Genomic DNA, 12,141 nt, shown 5'->3' on the forward strand with positions numbered 1-12,141 from the left:
ACGTGGACATTTTACGACGTTGCTGTGGAAAATTTCGAGAACTGTTCATGGAACACGGAGGGGTTGATCCTTTGAAAGAAGCTTGCACCATTGCCAAAGCGTGTTCCTTAGTGTACCTCCAAAGATTCATGCCTCAAAAGACCGTGGCTGTCATCAGTCCTCAAACGACCAACTATGTCAAGCGTCAATACTCGGTCAAAGCCCTACGCTGGTTACATTACTTGTGCGACAAGGAAGGCAAATGGATTCAGCATGCCCGCAACGGAGGAGGCGAAAGGACCATCGGAACGTATTCGGTCGATGGCTGGGACTTAAAAACACCAAGATCGTGTATGAGTTTAACGGTTGCTTATTTCACGGATGTCCCGTCTGCTACCCTGACCGTGACACTAAAAATCAGTTTTTACAACGGACCATGGAAGACCTGTACCTGGACACTTGTCAGCGACGCTTGAAGTTAGAACAGGAAGGATACCAAGTGGTGGAAATGTGGGAACACGAATACGATCACCGTTTGAAAATCGATCCCGAGTTTAAACGTGTCGTGGAAAGTTACCAGTTCATGGACCCGTTGAACCCGAGGGATAGTTTGTACGGAGGAAGGACCAATGCCACCTGTTTGCTGTACTAAGCCAACGAAGAGAAAGGAGAAGAAATCAAATACTTGGATGTGTGTTCGCTGTATCCCTACGTGTGCAAATATTGTCGCTTTCCTACAGGGCACCCGCGATTGCTGACGGAACACATCGACCTGGTCAACATTCGACAATACGAAGGCTTGATCAAGTGCAAAGTTTTGCCTCCCACGAACCTATACCATCCCGTCTTACCTCACCATTGTCAAGGCAAACTGATGTTTCCCTTGTGCCGTACTTGTGCCGAAACTTGCAACCAAGATTAGCCTTGTCAGCACAGCCAGGAAGAACGGGCCTTGACTGGAACCTGGGTCAGCGTAGAATTGTTCAAAGCTATGGACATGGGATACCAACTGTTAGAAGTGTACGAAATTTGCCACTTTCCCAAGACACAACAGTACCACAAGGGTGACCCTACTCAGAAAGGCATTTTCGCCGACTACGTGGATGCCTTTTTGAAACTGAAGCAAGAAGCCAGCGGCTATCCTTCCTGGTGTCACGCTCCCGAAGACCAAATAAAATTCAAAGAGAAATACCGGGAACAAGAAGGCATCACTTTAGACCACATCGAGAAAAACGAAGGCAGGCGATCGTTTGCCAAAGTGATGTTAAATTGCTTGTGGGGTAAAATGGCACAACGACCGTGTTTACCCAAGACGGAATATTTGACAGAACCTTCCCCTACTTCCAGATGATTCACGACAAAACCAAATACATGAAACACGTGGACGTCGTTCGAGAGAATTTAATCTTGGTCAATTACGAAGAAGATCTGGACTTTGTACAAGACGACCCTTTTGGAAATGTCATCATTGCGGCTTACGTGACAGCTCATGCTCGCTTAAAATTGTACGAAGCTTTAGAACTGTTAGGGGATCGCCAACTGTACTTTGACACGGACAGTTGCATCTACATCGATCGACCGGGTCAGCAACACCCTAACATCGAAGGAGACCGTTTAGGAGCCTGGACAGACGAACATCCTGACGACAAGATTCTAAGTTTCGCGAGTGGCGGTCCTAAAAATTACGGCTACGAATACCGGGACCCACAAGGAGGAGTGCACACAGAGTGTAAAGTGAAAGGATTGACTCTGAATTATCGTACCAGTCGTGTGGTCAACTTTGGCGTATTGAAAGAAGCATTGCAGTCTGGAGAGGATGCAAACTTTAAAGTGACCACCTACCAGCCGAACAAGATTGTACGTTTACCCACTCACCACATCGTCAGTCGACCCTTGGAAAAAGTCTATCAAATCGTGTACCAGAAGCGAGTGCGACTTCCCAACCACTTTACTTTGCCGTACGGTCACATCAATATTGGTCAGCATATAAAAAAGGACAACGTCCAAGACCAACAGTTCATTGTCACTACTAAGACCAATTGAGAAAAAATGAATCCCTTCAAACAGCAAGTATAGAGCGTAAGACTCAAGTCCAACGAGAAACTCGGGTGTGATTCTTTGCCTCACTATCACATCACCAATGCAGTAACACATCTTAGTTATTTATGTACTAACGCCATGACAAACTACGTGCAGCTTGTGAAACTTCTAGACCACAAAACTTTACCTATGGACATACTGATATCACCCAGTATAAAAAGGGACGACTTCCAAGAACGACACTTCATTGCGAGGACAAGCAACGAGAAAGATGAATCACTCTACGCAGATGAAAAAAGAGAAGGAACAAACATCACTGACCTCTTTCACTACCATACCGTCACAGCAAAGTGCATCCAAGAAGAGAAAGGATTCAGTAGACCTACAGGAGTATTTTAGCATCCAAATGACTCAGACAGCGACCTCAAGAAAATTTAGAACGACAACTTACACATACACGGTGAAATTTAGAGACTTCGCGTCTGACATTTCAGCCGAGGAAGTAGCAGGTTTCATTACGGACCTACTTGACTCACTGTTAGAGGAACTCAAATGTCATTGCCAAGTCAAAGATCGAGGTCGTTTGAGCCTATCTATGTATCGCGACAGTTTGAACTCACCTGTATGTCTCGGATTTAGCACACCTGCAGAAATAACTTCGTCCAAACTTTTTAGGGCTATTGAAGACGTGCAGTCGATGAGAGGAAAATTTGACATCAACGAAGGAAAAGTAACCATTCATATGGTATACATTGTACCTCCATGGGAAGAAGACGATGACTGCACTTGATCTGCTTACTGATAAGTGTACCTAGCACGATGGATATAACAGCCGATTTATGAATGAAACGGATTAAGTGATGGGAAATATCTACGCTGGGACACAAGTGCTAGCTGACCAGATTTTTAACAACGTGTGAGACGAATAGAGAGAGAGAAACATGAACTTTGTCCTATTTCATTGCATGTTACTTGTTTTGTGTTAGCTTTTTCTTATAAATGAACATTAAATGTAAACAGGTTTACTAGAGCCAAGAACTAAATAACTAGTAAATAGGTTTGTTTGATGTAGAAATGTTTATGTATTAAATGGATAGTGCTTAGACCAAAGCACAGGCCAGAGAGCCCATGTATATACTTGAATAAATGTTTTGAACCCATACAATAGACTTTTCTTTTTTGAGCCATTATTCTCTTTGTGAGGTTTGTTTTAGAACATTTCTGTCGTCTTTTCTGTGTGTTTAAATGTGTATTTGTATGTTTGTCCCTATCTACCGTTTGTCCTTACAAATACATTAAAATCCCTATAAAATGTTTTGACCCTATAAACCTCATGACGTCACCCAAAGTTCAATTCCCATTGACATCCAGGTCACATTCCCATGTTCAATTTCCATTTACGACAAAGTGCAAACCCCATATTTTAACGTTAAAGTCCCATTGACGTTAAAGTACCGGTCCTGTTCAATTTCCATGTTCAATTCCCCTTGACGCTCTACAGTTCCATCCATGTTAAAATTTCCCATGTTAAATTCCCCTTGACGCCAGAGTGAATCGACTGTTTTTGCATGGGAAGTCCACTTCACGCTAGGGTGACCCATATACTACTATTGACTGAGTATAGTTTCGAATGATGCCCGTTGAGCAGAACAAGTTCCTTAACTTCTCGAAAAGAATTTTTAATCAATCTCCACAGTTTTCCTTTAACTCCGAGATAGAATAACTTACAACAGAGACCATCATGCCATACCGTATTAAAGGCATTAGCATTATCCAGGAATGCAGCATAAACGTTTGATTGACCTTCTAAATAATGGGCTATTCCCTCCTTTATAATAAAGGCTGCAGTGATGCCACTGTATTCGCTTCGAAATCCCTGTTGTAAAGGATGAGGGAAATTGATCTTTTCACTAAAACGAATTAGCCTTTTCAACAATATTTTTCAAATACTTTTTGAAAAACTGGAACGATTGAGATATCTCTATAGCTATTCATATCTAGTCTGTCTTTTTCCCACCTTTAAAGATAGGTATAACATTTACAGTTTTGAAGTAGTCAGGATAGGTTTCCAAGGAAATTATGCTATTATGCACTTTACACAAAATAAAACTAATCAATTGACAGGCAAACATTAAATGCTCTGCATATATTTTATCATGTCCACATGATTTGTTTTTCTTCACCTCTTGTACAGCCTCTTTAATGTCTTTCTGTAGTATGGTTTCACACATATCCTTATCTGCTCCGTCATCAATATTTGAATCCACAATATTCTTCATTTTGTTTCTAATTTCCGTTGCAAACGATTAGTTAAAATGAATATCTGTCATTTCAGTATCTAAAATTTTAAAATACTGGCGCCACGCGTCACGAATCAAATCAGGGTCCAGTATTATTTCTCCTTCCACTTTTAGTTCAGAAATATCTTGTCTCTGTCCCTTCTTATGAAGTCTTACTATTCTGTAGAATTTTCCTACATCCAGTTCTGCAGCTTTGTCCAGCTCATTGAATTGTTCCTGTTCGTATTGGTCTTTTGCCTTGTTTAATTGATTTCTGAATTTTTATCCCGCATTTTTATATTCTGCATAAGTTTTAAATTGTGTACCACGTGGCCGTTCTTCTATTATCCATACCGCTCGTTTTCCTCTCATCTGTTTATGTGGTTCAGCCACATTAATAAATTTCCAGTAAGGTTTTAAGAGTGGCAGGAAGGTTTACTTTGGAAGAATGTTGTCAGCTGTATTGCGTAAAACAGTCGCAACAGTAACTAGGGCGTTTTGTATATCTGAAATGTTGTGAAAAAATAGCTCCACTGAGTTGCTCGTTGGTTTCACTTCTGTACCGCTCCTGCTGTTCTGAAGAAGCTTTGCGCCAGTTGATTTGTAACTTGATATCAGGAAAATGTTGATTCTATGAGTTCGTCTGGAACTAACAACTCTGCTCGTGCAGGTAAATGATCAGATAGATTGAGATGATGGTCATCTTCAATATTGGCACTATGGACTAAATCTATTTTGGAGGAGGGAAAAAAAAATGTAGTCAATCAAGGACGAATGTTTGCCGTCTGATGAGCAATATATATAGCCTGGTATTCCAGAAGGGGAAATATTACATGTTGACATTAGATGCTAATTTTTAAGAAATGATTGAAGGATGTAACCTTTACCATTTGTACTTTTCGAAATCACGTTTTTGTGTGAAGCTCCGCATTAAAGTCACCGCAGATAATCACTAAACCTTTCTGACTATATTTTGACTATAATCATCTAATGAGGCGTTTGTGGAAGGAAGCCACACACAGAACAAAAACAATTTGATAGCGCGCAGGCTAATTTCAACTGCAATAAATCTGTCGTTCCCGATGTTATTCATAGGACGAACCGGTAATGATTTCCGATATAAAATTGCAGTTCCTCCAAATCCAGAGGGACGCTTTCTTTCGCATGGACATGTATCAATTCTGTTATCCGGTCTCAGAAAAGCAGTAAATGTCCTGTCAATGCTTTGAAAAAATTGCAGTTGCTCTGGATATAGCCAATGTTCTTGTATGCATACAATATCTACCGTTGGAAGTAATGAACAAAGATAGGGCGTTCCTGTCATAACGCCCGTCGCATTCCATGTCATTATGTTAAGAGTAGTCATTCAAAAAGTAAACGAAAGCTTTTTCACATGCAATTTAGAGACGCGGGGTCATTTATCTCTCGTACCATTCTCTGGCTAATACAAATTCCGGCCAAAATCCCTGCTGTAAAGATTTGGTAAGCAGATTTTCCAGAACAGTGACACGAACGGTATAAGTTTCTCCATTGCTATTTGACCACTTTTTAAGAATCCTAATATGTGTGATCTTTACTCCTCCATTGTACGCATGTCTGCGTATTACATGATTTAGCTCTTTGGGCCAAAGTCTGCTTTAATTCGTGATAACAATAAAGATTTTGTTTTCGAGCTACTCTTCATTCCACTGAATGGCACAGTACTGATTCGTACCTGGATTGGTTTCGAATCCTAAAAATTCCACCGCAAGTGTAAACGTATAGATTGTTCCGAATGTTTTCCAATATTGAAAATGTTAATATACCAATAACTTTGATTGCGTTGATGTATCAACAGTCTCGGTATATAACAATGGTATAATTCAGACTGTTTTTCAATGAATTCACATTATTAAAAGTAGCGATTTTTCCAAAATGTCGATACACACTTTGCAACGACAATGCATAATTTAAGCAACTGATCCCTCTAAAATTATATCTGAACACAAAACAGTAGATACTTCTCCAGACTTAACGTAAGGGAGGAAAAATTTATTTGACCAGAACCTGATACGAAAATCAAATGTGCAATAGAACAAGGATGTGGGTCAGGAGTTATCTTCATGAATATTCAAAGTTCATAAATAAGGCTAGCAAATAATCAATTTATCACTGAAAATCAGGACGAAAAGGCTGAACATTATCAGATAGGCATCTACCGTCATTTAGTAAAAGAAAGGTGTATGCAATAGCGTTTTATTAACACACACACACACACACACACACACACACACACATATATATATATATATATATATATATATATATATATATATATATATATATATATATATATATATATATATATATATATATGTATGTGTGTGTGTGTGTGTGTATATATATATATATATATATATATATATATATATATATATATATATATATATATATGATTGTAGAATAATTACATTTATATAAAAGAGGTCTTATGAATAGTATAAAATACACATAAAGTAAAATAATACTTCTGTGCATTTGAAAGTGCATCTGCTATCATATTATCTTTCCCATTGATGTGTCTAATCACAATGCTGTATTTATGCAACAACCATCTCTATAACAGCAATCTCAGTTTTTTTTTGTTTTCCATTTTGTTAATGAAAGTGATAGAGTTTCGTCACCGACAGAAATAATTGGAGAATCAGCTAGACTTGAATACACTGTAATGTGCTGCATGCCAGTATCTGAGCCAAACATTACTTTTTGATTGTATCATAATTTCTCCGCTGTTTGTTTTAGTGTTCTTTAGAAACATTGCACACTGGATAATCCAGAATATGTTTTCGTCTTCATTCGAAACTCAGCCAACCCTGATATTCAAGCATCTCTGCTGAGAAGATTCATCCCATTAGAATGCTGCTTCACAGGTGTAGAATCCACAATTTCAACGTCATAATATATTTCTTTGTTCGTGTTGGATTATCAGGAAATATGTACTAATATTCACGCAATAGCTTTTTTATGTGTCTCTTTTCTTTTTACAACTAAATTGATTGAATGATTAGGTAGAATATTTCTACCAAAATACACCTTTAACATACTGATACGACACAGGTTTTTCCGTTTCCATCAGGAGTGTTAATAATGGACGTTATTTTCCAATTGCATAACAATCATACGTTTTGGTCGCAAGAGGATTTTAAGGTTAAAATAATTCCAGAACTCTATCACCAGGCTGAAAACTCGTTTTCCTTAGTGTTTTTTCATTTCATTTATAAATGATTAAAATGAAAATCAGTTCTTCCTACTTCACAGTTACAATCATGTACATAGTCAAAGATATTAATTTAGGAACCTTTATTTTAAAGAAGTTTTCCTATTAGTAACGACAATTGTCCTCGGAGAGAAGACCTATTTCCAAAGGACTAAAACCTACAAGTTCTTGAACTGATTCTCTAACAGCAAACAACAGCAAATGAATACCATTATACCATACGTATCTTTTTCTGTCTCAAAGCAATATCACCAATCATATTCTTTAAAGTTTGATGAAATCTGTCCACAATCCCGTGTCAGGGTGATAGGCAGAAGTCTTAAGATGTCAGATGGTAGATTCATGCATAAATTGTAGGAAAATTTCACATTTTAACAGAAAAAAGAAACACCAAACAATTGGTAAAATTAGACAAATAATTATTTTTCTTACAAAAAAGTGACAATTTCTTAGGAACATACAATATTGTGAATTAAATACTAAACAATCCAAATACGTTCTATCACAAGTCTAACATTATAGACTGTTCCAAATGAATTACAGTGACGTTTCGCATGAATTCCAATCTGAAGAGTGCTGATGTGCCAATAATCTTGAATATGCCTATGCGGTCTTGATATTTCACAACAATATTACGCAGAATGTATTTGAAATAATTCCGAATAATCTCACACATTATGAAATAAAAAGTATTGGTTGCCTCACTTGGTAATAAATCGACACAGCAAACCGTTCTTCTAGTAAATGGTTCATCAAATGGAGGAATAAACATGAAGACGAAACTTGCGTGTCTCCTGATTATCGTTTCCCATCATTTCATAAGTGGTACAATCTTTAAAAGATGATATAGAACCTTTCGACATGAATGGTCTATAAGTCTGCATATTAAAGTCATACTGGGGTTTGCCTGACCCACGAAACGTATTGCTTTCAATGCAAAGTGCAATATTGAGCTCATTAAAAATAATGGTATATATTCGGTTGTTTATTTTTCTATTCCAATCAGAACTAACCTTCACTTTCTTCTAATAGTGAGTGGAAAGTAAAATAAGATAAAGGTTTCTTCTCAGTCTTATCAGAAGTTTGATTTTGTAAAGCTGTGATCTATTAAAATGTGGAAATACTAGGATGAAACCAGAAATTGTTTGCTATATAACTGCTGAAAGATTAATTTACGATTGAAACTTTGTGACTAAATGAAGAGTCATTTGTTGTTCGAGTAGAATTTCTAACGTTTTTACATTTTGCTGATTGAGGCAGGTGTTTATATCACTAGGGATGCAATTCTTGAATTCTTAAACTAATATTGTGTATATGAGGTTTTCATAATCTTGATTAACCTTCACGGCTGAAAACAACATTTAAAATAGTTGTTCTTTTCCAGCTGAAAATTCGATGTCGGTTTGTCCAGTGTCTTTTCTACATTTAATAAAAATGTGTGGATATTCCACGGGTGCTAGCTCATAATGCTTCAAGATGCATTTCCTTTTGTTCTTTCATCATTTGCATTTCTATTTCTATTTGTTTTTCTCTCTTCTTTTGTTCTCTGTCTCTCTGCATTTACATGTGACTCCTTCTCTCTCTTTCTCCTCATCCTGAACTTGCATTTCCATTATGTCTTTTTGGAAGCTGATGCTTTGTTAAGTCCAATTTAATCCGTTTTGTATAACCATACTTTAGTTTCCTAACGAAGTTAGAAATAGATGTACTAAACAAACTCAAGTCACTATTATCCAACAAATACTGAATAACAAGAATATTATTTGTCTCCTGTTTTATTAAAGAAGCTTTCACGTCAGGAAGATCATAATGTCGGGCGAACTCAAGAAACTCGTCCGTTTTCAAAGAGTCTAACCCTTCCTGGTGTAACGTATATTTTCTCTGGTTGATCAAATTTGTATCTAGTTCTCATTCGAAATACGTGTAAAACTACTGTGCGTAATATGGTCATCTTAAATAAAAAAAATCTATTGGGGTAATTTATCTATTTAGTGCATCAAAACTTACATAAATATATCAATAAGTTAAACGAACAGATAATCGATTTTGTTTGCTTCAAAATGACGAAGATGCTTGCAAAATAAAACAGAATAGAAAATAATTCATTTATTTGTATAATTGTCGAGAGATAAAATTACAGTGATTTGCAATGCCCTTCGTTCGAAAATCTACTTCATATTTACATGACGAAATGACTGTTTGAAACTAAAATCGCAGAATCAAATTTTCAGATTATTAAATGATATGTCTCAAGACCAAAGTTACCTTGAAAGTATGTTAATGGATATTAATATCATTAAGCTCTCCTTCTCATCTCTGAAAATACGCAAAACAATTAAAAAGAAATGGATCGATACCGAGAGTGGAAGAAATTTAACTTTGGAAATGTTGTAGGTCTATGACTCTTTATCACCGTTCTATATTTTTAAATTCATGCACCTAGAATTTAGCTATTGGTGTAGAGTATATAATTTTATCCATCAAAACAAAAAAATAACCTAAGATTTAAATTGTTTCCTGCATGTTCTTCCACATACGTTACATAATAATACCAAATGAATTCCGATCGTTGACCGGCAACGTAAATATACGAAAACTTTATTGTTTGAGAAACTTCTTTTACAAAAAGCGTGACGATCTATTCTACCTCATAGGTTTCAGTTTTGTTATTTATAACCAATTCATTTTATCTTTCAATACTGTCGGATAGTCTGGAATATTTAATGCATATTTATTAAATTTCCAGAAACCTTTCCCATGTTTAAAGTTATTAAGGCGTCATTCAAATGAAATAATTGATTGATCCGACCTGATGTAACGTTTATGTTAACTGCATTAAATGGGTTCGACATTCGCACATAAGAACATAATCTAGTCTAAGTCGTTATATTTGTTGGGCTCTTTTTCTGCGTCATGTGCGTCTTCTTACTTCTGTATTAAGAACTTTATAATAGCCTACGATGTTCTCATCTTCAACGGGTTTGATCAATCTTTCTATTCTAAAATGAAATCGTTAACCTCTTCAATTATTTCTTATACTCATTAAGCGAAAATAGAGAAATCTATATTAGGGCAACATAAAATATTAAGAGTGATTAATTTCTTGTCATTATGTAAGCGAATACCATTCCCTCTTTTCTTTTGTTTTTCTACCTAATTTATTTACAGAATTATTTTATATTTACCGTCTTAATTTGTTTCGTATGAGTTTAATATATAACTATACCTCAATTATGTCTCTTACTTAGATGTAAAACTGATATCATGTAATCAGCTGATGCTATACATTATACCGTTATCGAATTCGTGTCAAACTTTCTCCTTGAGGGATTTCCCAGTTACAGATGGGTAGGACATGCTTCATTTATTACTATATTTATCTTTAGCATTTATAAAAACATTTTAATAAATGTTAAATTTAAAATTGCGTTGGTTATTATACCACCCTCTCTGTCTGTCTGTCTGTCTGTCTGTCTGTCTGTCTGTCTGTCTGTCTCTCTCTCTCTCTCTCTCTATATATATATATATATATATATATATATATATATATATATATATATATATATATATTGAGAAAGAGAGAGATCCGATGCAGTCCCTAAAAAAGGTCACAAACAATCAGGTTTCTCCTTTTGTGCAAGTCGGTAGAAACAAGCGCTTGTATAACATGATCACAAGAGAACATTTCACTATTCACATCTTCATATCTATCTGTCGGCAACTGTTTGTATTGAAACTATAGCATTTAAAAAAGAAAGATTTTAATCAAATAAAAAATGTTGTCAGTCTACTTCTAAGAAGTAATGTTGTGTAAAAAGTATTTATTTTATTTATTTGCTGTCAGATATATCGAATCTTTACACGTCCGATGTGTACTCTGGAGCATTAAATAAATGTAACGATTTTATTCTGGTCCTCGCTAACTTCGTGTCAGGTACAAAATTGTTGGTTTAGTTCAAGTCACAGCCATACCGTTTAATATCGTTTTGAATCTTGTCTGTATCTGCATCGTAATTATAGTATCAGTTTTAGTGTGTGTAATATTTTTGTTATATAATTCCATGTACTTACTAACTCTGCTTACCATTTCATGTATCCAATATATTTTTGTTCTTTTTATTTCATTTATATTGTACCAGATTCACTACTTTAATCGCGGACATAACACTTAATATCATATTTATGAGATTTCTAATCTGTGCAGTCGTCCATGCCAGTTTCGAAATGTTATAATTATTTTCGGTCTCGTCCACGTTTCTAAGAACCAAATCTGTTTTTCGGTCTTTATTAAATTCGGCCTTAATTTGGTAATTTTAGTTGTACTTTAATTTCTGGTTTGAATTATCTAATTTTCCAGATATATTTTAATTACAGCATAATTCCGCACTCCTTTCAAAATTTGTATTTACTTTAATTTCCGCAGTTTGATAAACATTTCAGAGATTTCTTTAATTTCTTTCTTAATTCCGTTTCAGTTCTGGATTTTTATTGTTACATTAAGTTTAGGCGATAAGAAGATGATATACTGAGGTTTTCGCAGTTCACGGAATTCTGGGATTTATTCATAAATGTAATGTTGGTATAATC

This window comes from Sinohyriopsis cumingii, chromosome 10 (genome assembly GCF_028554795.1).
Source record: "Sinohyriopsis cumingii isolate HCF-2022 chromosome 10, ASM2855479v2, whole genome shotgun sequence".
Taxonomy (NCBI): domain Eukaryota; kingdom Metazoa; phylum Mollusca; class Bivalvia; order Unionida; family Unionidae; genus Sinohyriopsis; species Sinohyriopsis cumingii.